This window comes from Molossus molossus, unplaced genomic scaffold (genome assembly GCF_014108415.1).
Source record: "Molossus molossus isolate mMolMol1 unplaced genomic scaffold, mMolMol1.p scaffold_m16_p_22, whole genome shotgun sequence".
In the NCBI taxonomy this organism is placed as follows: Eukaryota; Metazoa; Chordata; class Mammalia; order Chiroptera; family Molossidae; genus Molossus; species Molossus molossus.
In genome coordinates this window covers 13,566,614-13,585,719 of record NW_023425358.1, presented here as the reverse complement: position 1 = coordinate 13,585,719, position 19,106 = coordinate 13,566,614, and the positions used below count along the sequence as shown (strand labels likewise).

Below are 19,106 nucleotides of genomic sequence, written 5' to 3'. Positions count from 1 at the left end.
TTTCCTCCCTCCGAAATTATATATGCGGTGGTTATGTAGACTCCAATAAAGCCTATTTCAGACAGTCTTAGTACTGCAAAGGCCCTTACAGGTCATGTGGTCCAGTCTGTCACCCAAGGAAGTGATCCTTTCCACAGTATCTTTTGCAAACGCCACTAGAACATGTCTAGTAATAAGGAGCTCACGCCGCTTCAAAAGAGCATTTGCTATCATGAGGCAGCTCTATTTGTCAGACAGTTCTTCCTTCTTTTGAAACAAAATCTGCATCTTTTGAGTGGCCCTATGGAACAAAAGATGCATCATATATCACTATCTCAACTCTCCCCACCCTCATTGAAATCTTGGCCACTGGTGGTCTGAGTTAAGAAGAAAAGGGGATAACTTTGCCCCTCTGGAGTGCAGGGGAACCCATCCCCGCACATGGCTGTAAGTGAAGAATGACTCTGTGTCAAGGAACTATGAATAATAGATTTAATAAAATTACAAATGCTGAAAATACAATGTCTCCTGAGAGAGAAGTGGCTTGTGTTCAAGCAGAACATCCAGAAAATCTTTCGACATTTCCAAGAACAGAAATATTATTAATCTCAACCATGGCTCCCTCCAAAATTTAAATAAAAACAAAAACTGATTCATCAACATCATCTTGCATTTTTGTTTCACTGTTTCGGGAAATCAATTTCATTTGGCATATAAGGGAATTCCAACACTCCAAACAGAAATTCTAAACAGAAAGGCACAACCTGAGAGCAACTGTTAAGGTCACATAGCCAATAGAAATGACCAGTCCCGTTCTTTATAAACTCTTCCCGTAGTGTAACGTCCCAGCTCCATTTTCTTCCATGTTTGGTGGATTTTTTCCCCCAAAGTCATGTTCTGTTTTTGGTTTTCTTCTAAGAGAATATTACACTAATACTGGGGTAATGGTCACTTCTATACAATTCTAAGTATTGATTGTTGCATTAAATCCTAGAAATGAAGGACATAAGATGTCTGAGATGGTCCTCTATTTTGAGGCTCCATCCATTCCCTTCTAAAAACAGAAAATAAAATAAATGCAGCTGTCAAAGAATTTGATTTATGGCATTGAAATCGTAGGTTATTATATTACCTTCAACCCATTTATATGTATAGAAATAAGGTCACAGTTATTCCCCTAAGCTAGCCACTGGGATCTGATTTTCTAATAATTTAGGAAGAAGTATTGTTATTTTTTCTCCAATGATCATGTGCCCAATGTGCCAATAAAATGAGCTACTGCGAATTAAAACACACAAAAGATGCTACGACAATTTAAAATGCAAGTATCACTACCAAACACTACAAATGAATCTCACAGACATAATGAGCAGTGCAAGGAACCAAATACAAAAGAGTAAATACTGTGAGTTCATATTTATAAAGTTCGAGAACTGGCAAAACTAACCTATGGTAAAAACCAACCTGTAGTCAGAATAGTTGTTGCTTGTTGGGGGTCATGGCGTTGTCTGGGGAGGGGCACCAGGAGGTCTGAGGTAAAGGAAAGCTGCTACATCTTGATCTGGGCACTGATTACCACAGGTGGGTATGTCTGTAAAACTTCATCTAGCTGTTCACTTAGTGTACCTTCAATGTATGCTTATGTACATTTCTATATTATACCTCAATTGGAAAAAAATGCAACACATTGTTTCCAAGTGTCTTTCAAGTTTCAATTGCATAATGAAGAAAACGGAAGCACACTGAAACTACAGCAGTTACATGTGTCCACACTATTCCTCACTTCTGAGAATTCCTCATTATTTAGTACTTTGAAGAAATCACTTCTGGATCAAAGTAACAGACTAATGTACAGGATGAATTACTAAAATACCTGCAGCTAACATTCACAGAGGTTTTTCCATATGCCAAGCGCTTTACTTACATTATCTCTTGTAATCCCTAAACAGTGGTAAGAGATACTATTGTTATTATCCCCATTTTGTAGAGCAGAAAACCAAAGCTTAGGTCAAGATCACTGTGCAGGCTCACATAATAAAGAGGTGAGCCAGTCTGTAATAAGAATAGCTGAGGAGCAAGCTAGATGTCAACTTCTTAATTCCCTTTTTGTATTAGGGTAATATAAAAACTCAAGCACACGGTTACAAGCAACAAAACAGGAGCAGAATGCATAACCTGTATTTTTTTTGTCCTCTCAAGTAAGGTTCCTTAATTCTATGATTAGAGATGCATCACTGGCTCTCACAAACTGAAGTCCCTACTCACATTCCAACTGATATGTAGGAAAAAATACTCTTTGGGGTAGTTTTTTTTTATTATCTGTGGCTATCAAAATACATCACACAGCAAAGCAACTGAACAACTATGAACCAAGACAGGCACAATGCTAACTTCAGTGTTTACTCCAATTCATTCAGGAGTCCTTTCAAGTTGGCCATACTAGTAGAAGACATGCCCAGGATTAAAGTGGGGGGAAAAAATTAAACATATTCTCTAAAAGGTTTCTTTATTTTCTAAACACTCTTTATTGTGAGAAGAATTTGGTAAGACTACATGATAATAGCATGGAAAAGAACTGTGATCTACAACATGATTTTAATCGGGAACAAAATATCAAATTAACCATCAAAGAAGCTACTGCATTCTTCTGCATTACTTGAAGTTTACAAGCACTGAAATTCGGACTCATGTTCAACTATTCTCAAAAGATGAAAATCAATTAACTACACCATCCAAGATTCAGAACTACTCTTCCTTGAAAAGTACACAAGAAATAAACTGGGCTAATACTGTGAAAAATGTATCCAAAAATTATTTGGGTTAGGGGAGGAGGGGCAAATGGAGGAAGATACACTAATATTTCCCAAAAATTTTGCTCCAAAAATTCTTACAGAATATTTCTAGTAGATATATTTTCATTTACTTGCAGCTGCTAGCAAGTCTGCAAAGCAATTCCTTAAAAATATATTAGAAATCAGAAAGAAATTCTTTAAAAGACAACAGAAGACAGACACAACCTGAATGGATTTAAATTCTGTAACATAACAAAAACACAATAAAACCATATAAAAACAAAAGAGCAAACTAAAATATGCCTGTTGAAAAGCATTTCACCTCTGCAAAAACGATTTGCTTCATACAAAAGTCAGATTTGGCTCTCAGATTAAAAAGTGACTGAAACAATACATCCACCCTTCCAGGCAAGACCAAACTGTAACCCAATTTTACATATGTATCAATAGATCACAATCAGAGAAAACTTACCAAATCTGCAACGTGTATATGCTTGTGCTTCGGAGGAGAAGAGAAGTGACTTTCTGTGCTTTACAGTGGCGTTCACTTCAGTGCTAAAAACACACCACCAGAGTCCTGCTCGAAAGAGTCCTGACCAGCAATCTGCTTTTGGGTTGGGCTCTTCTCTCATGAGATAAACTGTTAAGTCATGCCTTGATTTTAGATCTGCTAACATATGGAGTCTTCTAATGTAGCCTCTCTCCGCCCCCTCCTCCACTCCCCCCTCATCACTCTGCTCCACTCCCTCTGCACACACACACATACACACATACAAAAAAGGCACTGCAGGGCAGAAATTCCTCAGGTGCTCGCTAATGGAATTCCCAGGGTCTTGGAGCCGCTTCGGGGATCAAGAGATCTCATAGCCCCTGCTGGGGTAAGGAGCAGCGAGTCTGTTCCATTTAATCAAATACAGAATGAATTTTCAGCTCTATTCACTAGCTTGTCTCCAGGGCTCTCAAAAGGCACCAGGCAGCTAGAATCACACACATGTGGCTCTTTTAGGCAAGTATAATTAGTTTGATTTTAAAAAGCCACATTAATAATATCACCTCAGGACCATTATTCAGGGGACAGATGATGATGATACTGTATGTTTTAAGCCTGACAATGGGGGAAAGAGCACAAACAACGAGGGAAAACTTGAAGGATTAAAAAAAAAAAAAAAACTAACATGCCAGTTTTTTTATTTAATTGTAATCCAATACTTTTAAAGTGACATTAAGTATATTCCATACACTTAATTTTAGTTGAAAAGAATCAAGTAAAGCCCTTCTCCCTATTCTCTTGAAAGTGAATTAGTGCCATATATACAAAATTTATAAATGAAATGTTTATAAATAGAATGTTTACACACAATATACAATTTTAAATAAAAACAGTAGTTTTACTGTTTCTCTAATTCAATCCAAGTAAACAAAAATTTCTTGGCTTAAAGCACCAATCAAAAAACTATAAATCAAGTTCTTCAAAGCAATCCATTTAGCAACCAGACTCCAAATTCCCTTTCTAATCTAATTAGTTGCTATTAAGTGGTAAGATCATCTGTCTAAATACTACCTGGTGGACAACTCATCTACTCTTCTGATGTGTTCTTACCTACACGTCTACGTAGTACAAATGCTAATAACAGGGCAAAATCTAATGTAATTAAGTGTTATAAATGACAAATTTTTTAATTAGTTATTTTTAATTTCCTATCCCCAGACTGATTTCACTAAGATAATGTTGAATTGCTGAAACCATTTCCCCGGGATTTTACTTAGAAACAATCACCAAATTTTGGTCTAATGTCTGCGAAAGAAAGATTTCTAGAGAAGGAAAATTTTATTTCAACTTTTATTTTGACAAAACCATGAATGAAATAGTCTAGAAAGTCGTAAGGGCAAAGGGAAAAACAATAGGCAAGCACAAGAACTAGTCAACAAGTTTTACCTGACCTCTTTAGAGTCCTAAGACAGAAGCTGCCATTCCCACACAAAGCCTTCCATCTATCTATTCCTTGAAGATGGGGGGGGGGGGGGGTGCTATTTTAAAGTGAGCTCAATTTCTTTCATGCAAAGCCAAACCACCTGCAAAGCAAGTAAGGAGTAAGAATGATACAGAACCCAACCTACACAGGTTAGATCAGTGTGCTCCAAGTCCCAGTAGTTCTTTATACCTCCTGACTTGAAGTAGAGCTATTTAAGTACTGTCCACGGAAAAGGAGGTTGATGAGAACCATAGCAATCAATCAAAGCAGCCCAAGTGAGTTACTGCACAAGCACAGTACCTCTAGTAACTGATTTTCCTGGTTGACTACACTATTCAAACAATGTCAGATTTCCCAAATACTATATCCGAGTTTTTGCATGAAAGTTAAACAATATGCAGTTGTGTTTTTTATAGAAATATAAACGTTTCTGTTCTATATACTGCCAAACACATAGCTAGGGCAGGTCTTCACAAAATGAAACAGGTTTTCACTCCATTCTTCTCATATAACTTAAAGTATGAGGCAGTTTATTTCAACATGTGCATAACAGAAACTACAGTATTTGGTGCCTCTCTGGGTTCCTAAGAATGCTTTCTAGTTAAGCACTAATTTAAAATTTCCAGAAATTTTCTGAAGTTTCCTTTCATCTTGTTCTAAAAGTTGAACTACCCCCTCCCATTTTCAGCTAAAATAGACTACTCAACAAAAATGAGCTCTAAAATGCAATCGAATGTTTAGAATTATACTAAGAACAAACCCATTTCATTTCCACCCCTCTACCCCCTCCTCCTCCCAGACCCTGTCCACTTGGTAACGCCAAGTGTCAGCTGAGAGTCTGAGGGCTATGGTATGAGTGAGGATGGAATCAGAGTTGACCTCTTTCATCTTTACTGGCCACTGGACTGAGAATAAATCTCACGTTACTTTTTAGTCCAACCTTCTGTTTCTCAAGGTGTCTGATTTAGGGCACCGAGGCTGCCTTTCCGTTAATGAGGGTCTCTAAATTCTAGATCTCAGCTGGAAAACAGCCTGCCCTTAAAGCACCTGCCACCCTCTGTAGTCCCGGCCAGGAAAGACAGGCATTCTGGAGAAGGGCTCCTTTTGGGCAGCCTCCCACCTGACGTGCTGGGGTTCGGAGGAACAATGAAGGGAAGACAGAGTCCCTCGACCCCCCTCAGTGATTTATGGCTGAAATTCCTAGATGTGGAGAGAAAGCAACAAAGGTCTGGAAGCTGCAGGCTGAAATAAATAGCCAGCTGCAGTGTACTGAGAAATGATCATGCAACCCACAGAAAGCTTATGGAGAAGGAAAATGAACTCCCGGGGCTGGGAAGTCAGGGCGTCGGTGACAGCACAGAAAGATACATTGTCCAGGGCATTTCTCCTGCTCACCCCACAGAAATCGCCGTCCCGCGGGCGCCCTGCCGGTGGAAGCTGAGGGGCGGGGACCCCCGTTCCCTGGGGAGCGCGGGCGTCCCTGCTCTCCGCCAGGTTCGTCCCACCTGCCCAGCGCGTCCCTGTCACTGACACCCCGCCCTCCACCGCGGGGCGGCCCAGCGTCCCCGGACCCCGCCTGAGCCCCGGACCCCGCGCCCCCAGCCCAACGCGACCGCCCGTCTCCCGACCCCGCGGCGGGACCACCCCGCACCTCTCGGCGGGCCGGCGGAGCCCCCAGATCTCTCGCGGCAGCCGGCTCCCAGAGCCGCCCCAGGTCATCCCGCGCGGGCGGCTACGGCGGCGACAGCGATCCGAGCGGCCTCCACGCGCCAGGCGGGGGCGGGGCGGGGGCGCGGGTCCCCGCTCTCTTTGCGCCAAGCCGCGCACCCGGGACTCGGGGGAGGGGGCGGGGCGGAGTCACGGGGCGCGCTCCCGTGGCTGCGCCTGCCCGCCCAGGCCTAGGCGCGCGGACGCGTAACCCGGCGGAACGGGAACGCGCCACGAGGCCGCCCCGCCCCGCCCCGCCTGAGGGTGCGCGCGCAGCCGCCAGTCCCACGGCGGGGGGGACGGGACGTACCAATCTGCGAGGGAGGGGGCACCATGTGCAGGGCCGTCTCCAGTCCCCTTCCTGCTTGTCTACAGGGACGCCACTCCAGAGAAGCAGAGTGAAGTCTCTGCTCTGGTTTAGGGTAGGTGAGGAGGAGCTGCCTTTGCAACTCACGGAGATTGCCACAGGCCTGCACTTACTCTCTCCTCCCCTAAAGGTCCCCGGAGAGGCGGCAGTTCCAGCCGTCCACAAAGGTCCGCACGTCCCCCGGCGTCCCGCCCAAGTCCCGCCCCTAAGTTTTCGGAGACGCTCAAGACCTGTCCTCCACTCTGTTTTTTCCTTGACACTATTACAGATGTCCCCCACTCTCCCCGCCCCCCTTTCTGCTCCCCTCCACCCAGCTCCCGCCCCACCCCAGGCCTTCACTACACTACTGTCTGTGTCCATGGGCTATGCATATATGTTCCTTGATTGTCTCTTACAGACCCCCTCGCAACCCTTCCCTCTGAGATCTGTCTGTCTCCACTCCTACCTGGTGGATGTCTCTGGGTTCTAGCTTCCTGGCCGCTATGGTTCCTTCGCCTTTTCATTCCTTTCAGTGGTCAGTTTCTTCCGCAGTTGCACCTGGTTCCACAACCTACCCTCCTGCATTCACAGTCAGGCCAGCGGACAACAAGACAGACTGGGAGAGAGCCTCGGTCCTGGGGAAACCAGCGTGGCCTTTGGCCCCAGTCTAACCAACTGGTCCTTGGACCTGCCCCAAGTTATTTGACTTCACGGAACTTCAGTTATTCAAACAGAAAAAGAAAGAAAGAAAAAAAAAGATTTCTATTTAAAAGGTGGTCGTGAAGCATAAGTATGATACGGTGAGGGGTGCTGAAAAAACTTTCTTCCCACCTAAGTTCTCCAACCTGGGCTAATAAATGTAACAGACAGATCAACAGGAGAAATGTCCAAAGTTTACTAGGAATGTACATGCAGGGGTGCTATGAGATATGAGACCCGAAGATACATTAGGCAATTGAGGTTTTATGTGCCCTTTTGGGCAAAGGAGGTGGGGCAGGAGTCTGGGATTCTAAAAGGAAAGCAGGTAATTCACAGGTGGACATGTTGGTAAACAAGTTCTTTCGGGGCAACCCAGAACAATGGCATACACAAGGAAGTTCAACAAACAGACTTTGCTAGATTTCTTCCTATCTGCCACATTTAATTCATAGGTGCCAAGGTGAATCTGCTAAGGTGACATTACTAAGGTTCCCTTCCTGAAGCATGTTGTTCTATCTGAATTCCTTTAGGCAGAAAGGAGGATGGTCAAGGGTTCTAAGTCTTTTTTTCTTCTTTTCTTAATAACCAGCTTAAAATCAATATCCCAAAAGGCACATTTTGGGGTGGCAAAACTTCTATCCCCCTCAATACTTAGTGTAAAGAACCTGCCACTGAGTAACCATTTGAGTACTGTGACTTCTAGCTAATAATAATTACTATTAGCTGTTAGCTCGTTTTTAAAATCAACATCCTTACTTATTATCAGTTTAACTACAAAAGGGACCCTGATGATATCTGAAATTAAAAAACACTCAGTGCTGAATTTCCTTTTTACTTGATTTTCACAAAGAAATGCCTTGAAAGTGTAGTAGTGTTCAAACAGCTTAGCTTTCTGCTTTAGCTGGAACCAGGATCTTGGTGAAAGCATTAGGTCCTTAAAAAGTCAGTATGGGATCAGGGAGAAAATAACTTAATTCTAGTTTGTTCTCCATTGTTCCATTTTTTACTTATTCAAACCAAGAATCCATATGTTCTTAACAAATTATAATAAATGATTTTTCATTCAGCAAACCCTCCATGTCCTGTCAACGTGGAGGGTTTCACTGAAATGAGGGTTTTGTGTGAATGGAATGGAAGCCTTGCAGGTTTCTGTGGCACTCTGCAAGCATCCTAGCTGTCCCCTACCACAGCAGCACCACTGCAGACACGTCCAGATTCCACTCTTAGGTCCCCACTGATTCTGGGCACCCCCAAATCTCACAGTGCCATTTGAATATCACTATGTCTATTGTTTGTAATCAAACGAGAAATAATCACGATGTTTGTTAATACCAATTATTCCTTTGTAAAGTGTAAGAGTCATTTCAGGTGTAAAATAATTTTTCATTAGTAAATCATTTATTTGCTCAACATGTACTCTATTACAAGTATTTATGGAGCACCTGTTCTATTCCACTGCTGGGAAAGAGATACACAGAGAAATACCACACAGTCCCAAGCTTCGAAGAGTCCACAATCTAACTGTGAAACAGACACACAAATGGATAAGTACATTGAGACATCTGCACAATGAAGGGGGGCCATGGGAGTACAAGGGCACTGTTGCTAATCCTGTCTGGAGTTTTATTTTTTTATTTATTTATTTATTTTTTATCCTCACCCGAGGACATTTTTCCATTTTTGTTCAGGTAGAGTGGGAGGGGAAGAGAGGAACAGAGAGAGAGAGAGAGAGAGAGAAACATCGACGTGAAAGGAACACATCGAGTGGCTGCCACCCACACAACCGACCAGGGCCGGGGACAAACTGCAACCGAGGTATGTGCCCTTAGCGGGAACCGAACCCGGGTCTCTCAGGACCGCAGGCCGACGCTCTAACCGCTGAGCCAAACCGGCCAGGGCCTGTCTGGAGTTTTAGGGTTGGGGAGAGCAGCTTGTCACGAAAGTCTTCCCCAAAAAGTTGAGCCATGAACATAGCCTTAAAGGACAGTAGGAGCTGGCCAAGTCAAGGTGAAGCAGTGGAAGGAAGGTCAAGGCAAAGGGGACATTATGAATAAAGACATGGAAGCAAGACACAACAAGGCAGTTCTAAGGAACGACAAGCTTTCCCTGATGGTTGAAGTATAAGGAGCCAAGTAGGGGTTGGTAAATGAAGGCGCTGCAGAAGGAAACTGAATTCAGATCACCGACGGTCATGCATGTCATGCCAAGAAGCTGGGGCTTTATCTTGTAGGCAATGGGGAGCCAGTGCACAGTTTTAAGTGTAAGTGTGGTATGGTCAGATTTGTGTTTAAAATGATCACCTAGCAGCAGTGATGAGAATAGGGAACCAACCCTAAGGTAAAAAAAATCTGGAAGCTTCTAAAACAGTCCTGGCAGTCCAGTTGGATCAAGAGACTGAACTGGGACAGTAGTAGTAAGGACCGAGAAGAGAAGGGAAATTCCAGAAACAAGAGGCTATTGGACTTGGAAATTGATTGCATGTGAAGGTAAAGAAGGGGGGGGGGGGACTCAAGGATGACATCAGCCTTCTAGCCTGAATAGATGGCGGTCATGCTGTCTACCCTTTTAGTACCTGGGAAAAGAGTAATGCTCCGCAGGAGATACAGGTTTTAGGGGAACAATGACGTGCTCAATCTTGAACCTTTTGAATTTGAGATGTCCGTGGAACCTCCAAGTACAGGTTTCCACTAGACAGATAAGTCCAGGCTGAGATATAGATTGGAAAGCCATCAGCACAGAGTAGAAGTGAAAGTACAAGTAATCCCTCAGGAAAAATATGGAACTCTAGAAAGTTGTGGCCAAGGCTGGATCTCTAAAACTGCAATAATAAAGCCCTCGATTATCCTGATGAATTTAGAGAGAATGCTGTTCACTGAACTTAAGATGTGGGACTTGAAAAGGATGCTTGAGTAAGGTGGTGAAGGTTTGGAATAGTCATTAGGAAAGATGAACTTTGGAAGTTGAAAATTAAACACAGGATTTCTGAGTGATGCTGAGAACCTGGCCGAGGTTAGAAGTTAGAGATCACGGATTTGTAATAATGGAGTCTGCAGGATTATGTGATCTTCTCCATCAACATTTAACCCCTCAAGTGTAGGGGGGGGGGGACATAACACAGGTCCAAATTTGGAGTTTTGCTGAGAAATGTGCAAGGAGAATAATACATCATAGAATAATAATATATCATAGAATAATCATCAATCATAGAAACCAGACTGTGAGTTTGAAAAGAATGATAGACTGGCCCTGGCTGGTTTGGCTCAGTGATTAGAGCGTCGGCCCGAGGACCAATGAGTCGCGGGTTTGATTCCAGTCAAAGGCACGTACCTTGGTTATGGTTCGTCCCTGACCCTAATCAGGTCGTGCAGGAGGCAACCAGTCAGTGTGGCTCTATCACATTGATGTTTCTCTCTCTCTCCCTCCCTCCCACTCTATCTGATAAATAAAAAAGTATCCTTGGGTGAGGAATAAAAAAAAAAAAAAAAGAATAGACTGGATTAAGATGACAGATGAAAGAGGAGCGATATAGGAGATTAAAGATCAGTGGTTATAGGATCAAGGAGTGAAAAAGCCAAGAGGCCTTTGGTTATGATTATTTCCAAAGTGAAATGGTTCCAGGTAACAATTAAATCTAGCATGCCAATGGACACTGGTGGGCAAAGCGGTGCAGAGATTTAAGGTCATCGGAATTTATGGGGTCAGGGGACACTGAGGCCTAAGAGATATGTGTCCATTGAAGGGACTGAGAGGAAGTTAAGAGAAAAACGTGAGCCAAGTGCCCAAGCAAGCCTGGCTCCACAGTAACCAGGTGGAAAGGTTGATAAGATGCTAAGTGACAAGGAATGTTCATTCCATGAATTTTCGCCCTGAATTGGTGCCTTTGTAATACCAACTGTATGTTAAACTGGTTCTCCAAGAATAACATGATAGACTGAGCAGAGTCGAGGAGACCTGTATCAGATTCTCACTCTACCTCATATGACTCCGTCAAGTTACTTAAACTCTTAGAGTGTTGAGTTCATCATTTGTAAAATAAGGATGATACTAATAATTTATAGGGGTGATAATATGACCTATTTTCATAGGGCTGCTGGGAGAAATAATTGAGATGTTACATATGCAGCACTTAATACAGTGCTTGGCATATAGCAAATACTGGATAAAAGTCAGATATAATAATAATAATAATAAATGCTCATATAGTACTTGCTATATGCCAAGTATTATATTAAGTTGTGGTCCCCTGTTACAAATGAGAAAACTGAGGTCCAGCAAGGTGAGGTGTCCTGGTGAGGATCACACAGCTGGTCAGTCTCAGAGCTGGTGTTCAAACCCATGGAGTCTGGCTCTAGAAGCTGGACTGTTAATTACTACATATTAATGTCTCCTGACAATTAAAATAGTTATTTTTATTAATATCACTTCAAATTAATGTATCAGTTAAAAACTTTATTGAGCATCTTTTAGGTATAAAGCACTAATATAGGTATAAATGCCTGGATTAAACACATTTGTGGGCCTCCCCGGGATCCTTTGGTCTTGCCTGTCTCTAGATCCCTCAGCTACCACAACAGCCCATTCAGTGCTCCTCCCACCATTCCTGGACACTGAAAAGGTTGGGATCTGGCTTCCCCAGCATTTGTTGAGAGGGCCAAGTAACCAGACCCGAAAGTGCAGGTTCGAATCCCCTGTGGGTGTGAGAAGGGCATGTGAGGAGCTCAACAGATAGATCCCTTTCCTCCTCCCTCCAGAGGCCTGTCCTGGGGCGTGGTTTTCCAGTACATCTTATCTAAAGACATCTCTCGTGGCCAAGCAAGAACACCTGTTGAGTGAGCAGCTGTGTGTCTGTGACTTGTCAAAAAGCAGTGGCCAGCATGGTAACGTGCCACCTAGCATTTGTTTCCCAACTTTTCCTCCCGTTTCCTTATTCCTTCCCTCTCACCTAAGACGGACTTAATTGCCTCGATCTCTCTTTGCTAGAAAGTCTCTGAACCTAAGTTTATATAAAACTTTAGAAGGATCAGACCTATGTCTCTATATAATAAGTAACAATAAAAAGGACTATTTGACAGCTACTGAATGAATAGGAGATGGCAGAGCACAGCTCTGAGTCTCGGCCTGAATGTTATTAACTACGTGATGTTGTATTTTCCATGCGTCAGTTTGCTCCTATATAAAACGGAGACAGTGATACCTATGCTGCACTTTCATACATTGCTGGTGAGAATAAAAATTGGTACAACCTTCAGGGGAGAAAATTTGACAATAATTATCAAAATTTAGCATGCTTTTACTCTTTGATCCAGTAGTCCCAGTCTTGAAATTTTTCCTACAGACATTCTTGCACCCATATGAATTGTTGGATATAAAAGTCCATTCACTGCAACATTGTTTGTAAGAGATTAAAACTAACCCAGGTGTCCATCATTAGGAACTATATCCACAAAATGGAATACTATGCAGCTGAAAAAAAGAAACAAGATGCTCTCAGAGAACTGCTACAGAAAGTACTGTAGCACACACTGTCAAATGGGGAGGGTGGAAGAGGGGAGAGAGAGCTGTGGATGCAGAATGGTGTATATAGTGTTATGTTCTATTTTCTAAGGGGAAGCAACTAAAACTATATTTTTGTATTTGCTGATCTTTTGCATAAAGAACCATGGAAAGGATCCCAAGAATAACTTTAAAAATGGTTACTTCTTATGGAGGGTGGATAATAGGCTTGACAAGAACAGAGATAAGAATGAGACCTCTCAATGTCTAGCTTTTTATAATATTCTGATTTTTGAACCATGTTAATAAATGGGTTACTTACCCTAAACAAAACAAAATGAAAAATAAAAGGAGACTAATAGCCCCCTCTCAAGGTGTAAATGCGATAACGTGAGTCGATCTCTAGCATTCCTAGCACCTGACACAGCAGGATGTCAGTAAACAGAAACTACAAAAATAACCTCCAGTGAAGTGGAAGAAGGAAGGAAAACTTAACTTTAGCCTAAAGACTCAAAGAGAAGTAGAGAAATGCGGGCCCTTCGGAACGAGGGACTGGGAGGGATGATGGGAGCAAAGTTGTGAAGGCAGGATCGCAGGTGGAAGGCTCTGGACAGCCAATGGCCCCTGGGTTGGGAACAAGGAGCGAAGAGGAGCTGATGGCGATGAAGTCAGTGAGATAAATTGGGGCCACATAGGGGAGGGTTCGAATTGTCAATAAGAACTTGGGATTTTATTTTTGGGGCCATAATAATAATAACAACTAATTTTTATATTTGTATGGTGTCTTACGGTAGGAACTCCAATCTTATTGTCTGGATCTGATACCAACCCAAATTAATGCTATGAGCCTCTAAAATATTTTTGGGCTCGTGTCGGAAAGTGGCCCTTTTAGTAACAGCAAGGATGGTCAGAGCGGATCATCATCAAACTGGCTCAGTCATATTGAAGGTGTTCCAGCTAAACAGTGATTTCACATGTTTTGCTTTTGGTTGTGGCTTTGAATTTTATTGGATCTTATTTACTTAGGAAAAACAATCAATTTAAAACTAAAAAAGGGAAGGGAAAATGACCATCAAAAGGTCAATTGGTTTAGGGCCCTTGTTTTTACTCTGCTAAAGATTCCAAAGTTCAAACCAACAACTACCCCCACAATAAGTTGGACCCAAAGGGTTAAACAATAACAGAAGTCATTCATCTTCATTTGGATGTTTTCCAAATTGATACATCAAAGTTCCCATCAAATATGCAGGAAGTTCTGATTATTTATGATGTAATTTAATATTGACACATCATTAAATACCCTGACCCTCCTCCAAGCATTTGGAATTGTACATCTAATGACTACAGGATAACTCTCCTTCCAAGGCTAGAAGGGTGGTAATCAACAGTTTTTCTCCGCAAGCTTTATTTCCTTCAAAAAGAAATTCTAATAGGTTGACTGCATTCTCACTGTCTTGTACATTTCCTGAATTGCGTGCAAGAGGGTTTCACGGAGAGGGAGATTTCTATGGCGTTTTTCATGAGGAGCAGGCTAAGCTCCGGAGACGTGCTGCCTAAACCCATTACACACAGATCGCCTAACTCTGTGACTGCGTTTGTGATGCTAGATTAATTTACCCACACGCCAGGTCAGGAGAAAATGACTTTACACATCTCCTTTGCACTAGCAAAGAATGTGGAGATCATTTTACAGGAAAGAGAAAGACAGGTCTGTAATGGAGAGCAGCACTGAACAGATGCGGATGCCACCTTCCCTGTCATTCAGGAGCCCCTGTCTGAGACATGAAAGGAAGCCAAAGGCCTGAAAGAGAAGGATGAGGAGCTGGGGATATTTGCCAAGGGCAGCAGCTAACGAATGAGTAATTTGAGGCTGGATGGTCTCACAGAGAAAGCATTGAAGTGAGGATTGGGAACCCTGTCCAGTATAATTCATTCCCAGATCCCTCATTCTCCTGCTGTCTGCTGTGTGAACTTGGGCCAATCACTTAGTCCTGACGGTAGAATTTCCCTCCTTCCAAGAGGAAAAATGAGTGACAGTGTGTCAAGATCTCTAAGGGGCTGGCATTGTTAGAGCACGTTCTGGCAACTTCCACAGCTTTAGCATAGGTTGGAACAAAAATATTTTGCCATAATGCTTTAGCTGTTTCTTGAAAGACTTGGTTTTAAGTCCTGAGGACATCCAACACCAAAGGCAGCTCTGACCAGGCCAGCCTCTGGTGCAGGAGGTCTTCTGTTTGGTCCTATTGTCCATGAGGCGTATGAACTTGGGTGAGTTTCCTCCTCATCAAAACGGGTATAAATGCCTATAGGTTGCCAGGTTGTTTTGAGAATTTAAGGTGTATAGGGCTCCTTGTATAGTGGCCAACAGAGTAGGCATACCATACACGGTCGTTCTGACCTTATATCGGCTTAGGTTAGACAACCACCATTCCTGGTCATGTGCATTGTTCTTATATCCACAGTAAAGGATGTTATGGAAACGAACTTGCATCTTGAACAAATTGCTTAACATGCTTTATGCATCAATCTTCTCATCTTGTGAAACAGTAACAGTAACCTGATTCTATGACTATTGTAAGATAAGTGAAATCATGCACGTGAAGAACTTTGCCCAGAGACAAGGACGTAATCAATAACAAAAATGAACTTCTATTAGTGTTGTTATCATCACCCTCATCATCATGGTAAGAATCCTTGTGAATTCTCCTCCTACAGACCAAAGTTTTCTCTAATTGTTTTCGTTGTGAACAACTATCCTACTGCATGAGCAATGGAAGACTGAGTGCACGTGAATCATTGGTTTGTGTTATAATCTTTCACACACTAGTAATAAAGATAATACCTGCTCTACAGGTTGCTATTTACCCATCGATGACATGAATTTAGAACACTGTTGTGAGGATTAGGTATAAGCTGGGCACATGGTAAGCATTATATTGTACTTATTAACAAAACAAATACATCATATACACAAAAGATAAATCTAATGAATTGTGATTCTTAGTCTTTCTTTTACATTATCTAACCACGTGTTTCCTCTTCTCTTTATTAGTTAAAACCCCTATAAAGGGCATCAATGATGGCACCCTTTAAGACAATGGTTCTGAACAGGGCCCTGTAAAATTCCTTGTGTCTCCCCCAGTCTCGTGCCCTGTGCTAGCCGCCATGCTTCCCAGTTTTCCATCTTTTGTGCCCCATCCTTTTCCCTCGACCACGTCCTTCACCAGCTCACTGACCACCTGCCTGTTCCCCAGGTACTGTCTGTCCAGTGCTGGGGGTTCTGAGTACCAAATTTCTTTGGAAAAGGAAACTCTTTGTTACTGACTCTGCATCGGTATGTCAGCCCTATCACGTCCCTGGGAACAAGTGACCCAGGGCCAGGGCCCAGGAAGGGAGAGGGTGCCAGGGAAAGAGACCTGAACTCTGGCATCTTGGGGCAGAGGCAGCAGCCTAGAGGAGCTGGTGGCTTGAGCCTTGGGCTACTCTCCTCACAACGGTTCTGGATGACGCTTTTATATTCACACTTATGTTGGAAGAGGAGAGGACATAAGTAGGGAGAGAGCACCTGGGAGCTGGATACCTGATAGAAGGAAGTTAGATAAAATATACACTTGTATAGTACCTATTAAGTGCCAGGCACACGGAGTTCTGAGCACTTTCTATAAGCACTCATTCAACATTCCTGTGACATAGGCTAATGCCACTTTACACGAGGATGAGGAAACGGAGGCTCAGAGAGGCTGAGTAACTTGCCCAAAGTAACACAGCTAAAGACCACAGACTGGGATTCAAACCTGAGCAGGTGAACTTCAGCATCCACACTTAACTTCTATGTGACAAATCCCTTCAGATGTGTCCCCGCAACAATGAGAAAGCCATGCAAAGCAGTATCTAAACAAACACTCATTTTGTTATGGTGTAGACTGAGGTTATGGGCTTAAAAAGCAAGGAGGAAATGGTTTGTGGGGAAAGATGCACAGAAAGAGTTGGGTTGGACTATTTCAAAGCTAACAGAAGATATTCTTTCCATGCAGAATGAGGGGACAACCTGGACATACAAAGAGAAGCTAAAGAATGGGGGGGGGGGAGCCTTGCCTGACTTAAGAATAAGGAAAACAGGCCCAGCCAGTATGGCTCAGTTGGTTGGGCATCGCCCTGTGCACCAAGGAGTCACCAGTTTGATTCCTGGTCAGGGCACGTGCCTGGGTTTTGAGCTCGATCCCCAGTAGGGTGCATGCAGGAGGCAGCTGATCAATGTTCCTCTCTCTCTCTCCCTCTCTAAAATCAACACAAACTTTTAAGAAGAAGAAGAAGGAAGACCTAAAAAAAAAGAAATAAGGAAAACAGGAAAGTTCCTCTATGCAAAATAGTCATAGTAGCTCCCTCTTGGTTCTGTGAGGATTTGAACAATGCCTTGCATGTAGTAAGCTCGGCATAAATGTTAGCTATACCGTTATTATTATTGTTCTTGGATGAACTTTTACTGCAGGACTCGCTAGAGTTGGGGAGAGGGGAGCCTGACATATTACGGTGTCTTAGGTTGGTGACTGAAACACACTGAAAACCTTTGTTCCTGGCCAAGCAACACGATGCTCTCATTTCAAACCCACTTATAAATTCTGCAATGGAAAAAACGGGGCTGGCCCTTAGGGAACTCGCTGTTAGGGCCTGAGACTCGGGCCACAGTCTTACTAAATCTGCTGGCAGAAGACTGTCAGGCCACCCAGCCCCACTTGAAGGTGGAAGGCACTTAAGTGGGTGATCTCACCGGGTCCCTTTTGACCAAGGAGAGGGCTTGAGTCTGTGACCCTGTAAACAGACTCCGATGCATTGCAAACCATGGGCGTTTTGTGGATTGTTCTTTGTTCAGCAAAAGCCAGAGCCATTTTGAGAAGTCTGCAGAATGTTACAGCTGTCACTTCTAAAGTAACGTAACCGTGTCTGTTACCCCGCAGATCAGCAAGGCAGAGCAAGGTATACGTCTGCATGAGTCAGGGTTTATTTAATAGTCACAACCCTGGCAGTTTTTTGACTGATGAAAATGTTTTTTGCAAACAGAGCCCGGTCCTGTTTTACTCCACGCTCCTTCCCCTGCCAAGTGTGGAGTGAGGGGTTGGCAGAGGCAGCCCTGAGCTCGTCGGGCTGATGAGATACTATCTCCATCTCCTTGTAACACAAAACATTTATTTTGCAGCAAGTGAACGCAGACTTGAAAGGGGTCCAAGTTTTCCGGGAGCAAGAGGCTTGATCTCTCCTTTGCTGGACTGCCCAGTGGGTTCGCTTCTGCCTCTGGTGTGCCCCACAGCAGTGCCCGTCCTCCATCTGAGACAGGTGCCATCATGAAGGCAGTTCTGGAAGCACCGAGCCCCCCCCCCCCCCACCTCGGCCTCAGAAGTTAGGAAAACTGTCTGGGCAGCGAGAGGGCGAGCCAGCATTCAGCACATGAGACCGACTCGGACGGGCAAAGCCAGGTTTCCTGACTCCATCCCTGCCCTTGCCTTTGCCCTCTAGGTGTTTGTCAGGGGACCCAAAATCCCCAAGTACAGACTCGGCTCACACCACAGCCTCCAAGGGCACATGGGGCACTTCAGTGCAGGCCCGACTCCCAAGCAGCAAGACCGTGACACCTCAAGACCTGTGACCGCTGAGGAAGTCTCAGCGCAGACTGAGTTCCTGGCTGCACTGGCCTCGGACCTTGGTGCGACCAGGCTCTTACAGATCTGTGTCCTGGGCAAGGTATTTCATTTCAATACCTGCAAAATGGGGATAATAGTAGCGCCGACCCCCTAGGCTTTGGTGAGAATTAAAACAGTAAGCTCAATGCAAGTGTCATGATCATGTGACTATTGTTGTCAAAGGTAAGATGCGGGAATAGTTCCCAGGAGTCACTGGCCCTTGCCCCCCGCTGCTCGCGTGCCCAAGGCTGGGCCCAGGTGCCCCCCTTCCGCTCACGGCAGAGCTGGTTTGGGCTGTCTCTGAAGCTCCTGGGATTGATAACCCCTTTCTTTGGTCCTGCCTCTTGCACAGGGACCCCTCAGCCTCAGTCTGTCTGTTCGGTTATTTAAAACACAGTTATTGTCCAAACTTTTTCTTTTAAAAACCCTTAACAACCACTGT

General features: G+C 43.7%; 1 protein-coding gene across 1 annotated transcript in view; it reads right to left on the bottom strand.

Moving 5' to 3' along the window:
* CDON (cell adhesion associated, oncogene regulated) overlaps positions 1–6,480 on the bottom strand; it is a 93,059-nt gene extending 86,579 nt beyond the window's left edge. Inside the window, exon 1 of the mRNA XM_036277028.1 lies at positions 6,396–6,480. The gene's annotated coding sequence lies outside the window, so the exon portion shown is untranslated. The remainder of the gene's footprint in view (positions 1–6,395) is intronic.
* Positions 6,481–19,106: the final 12,626 nt, after the last annotated feature.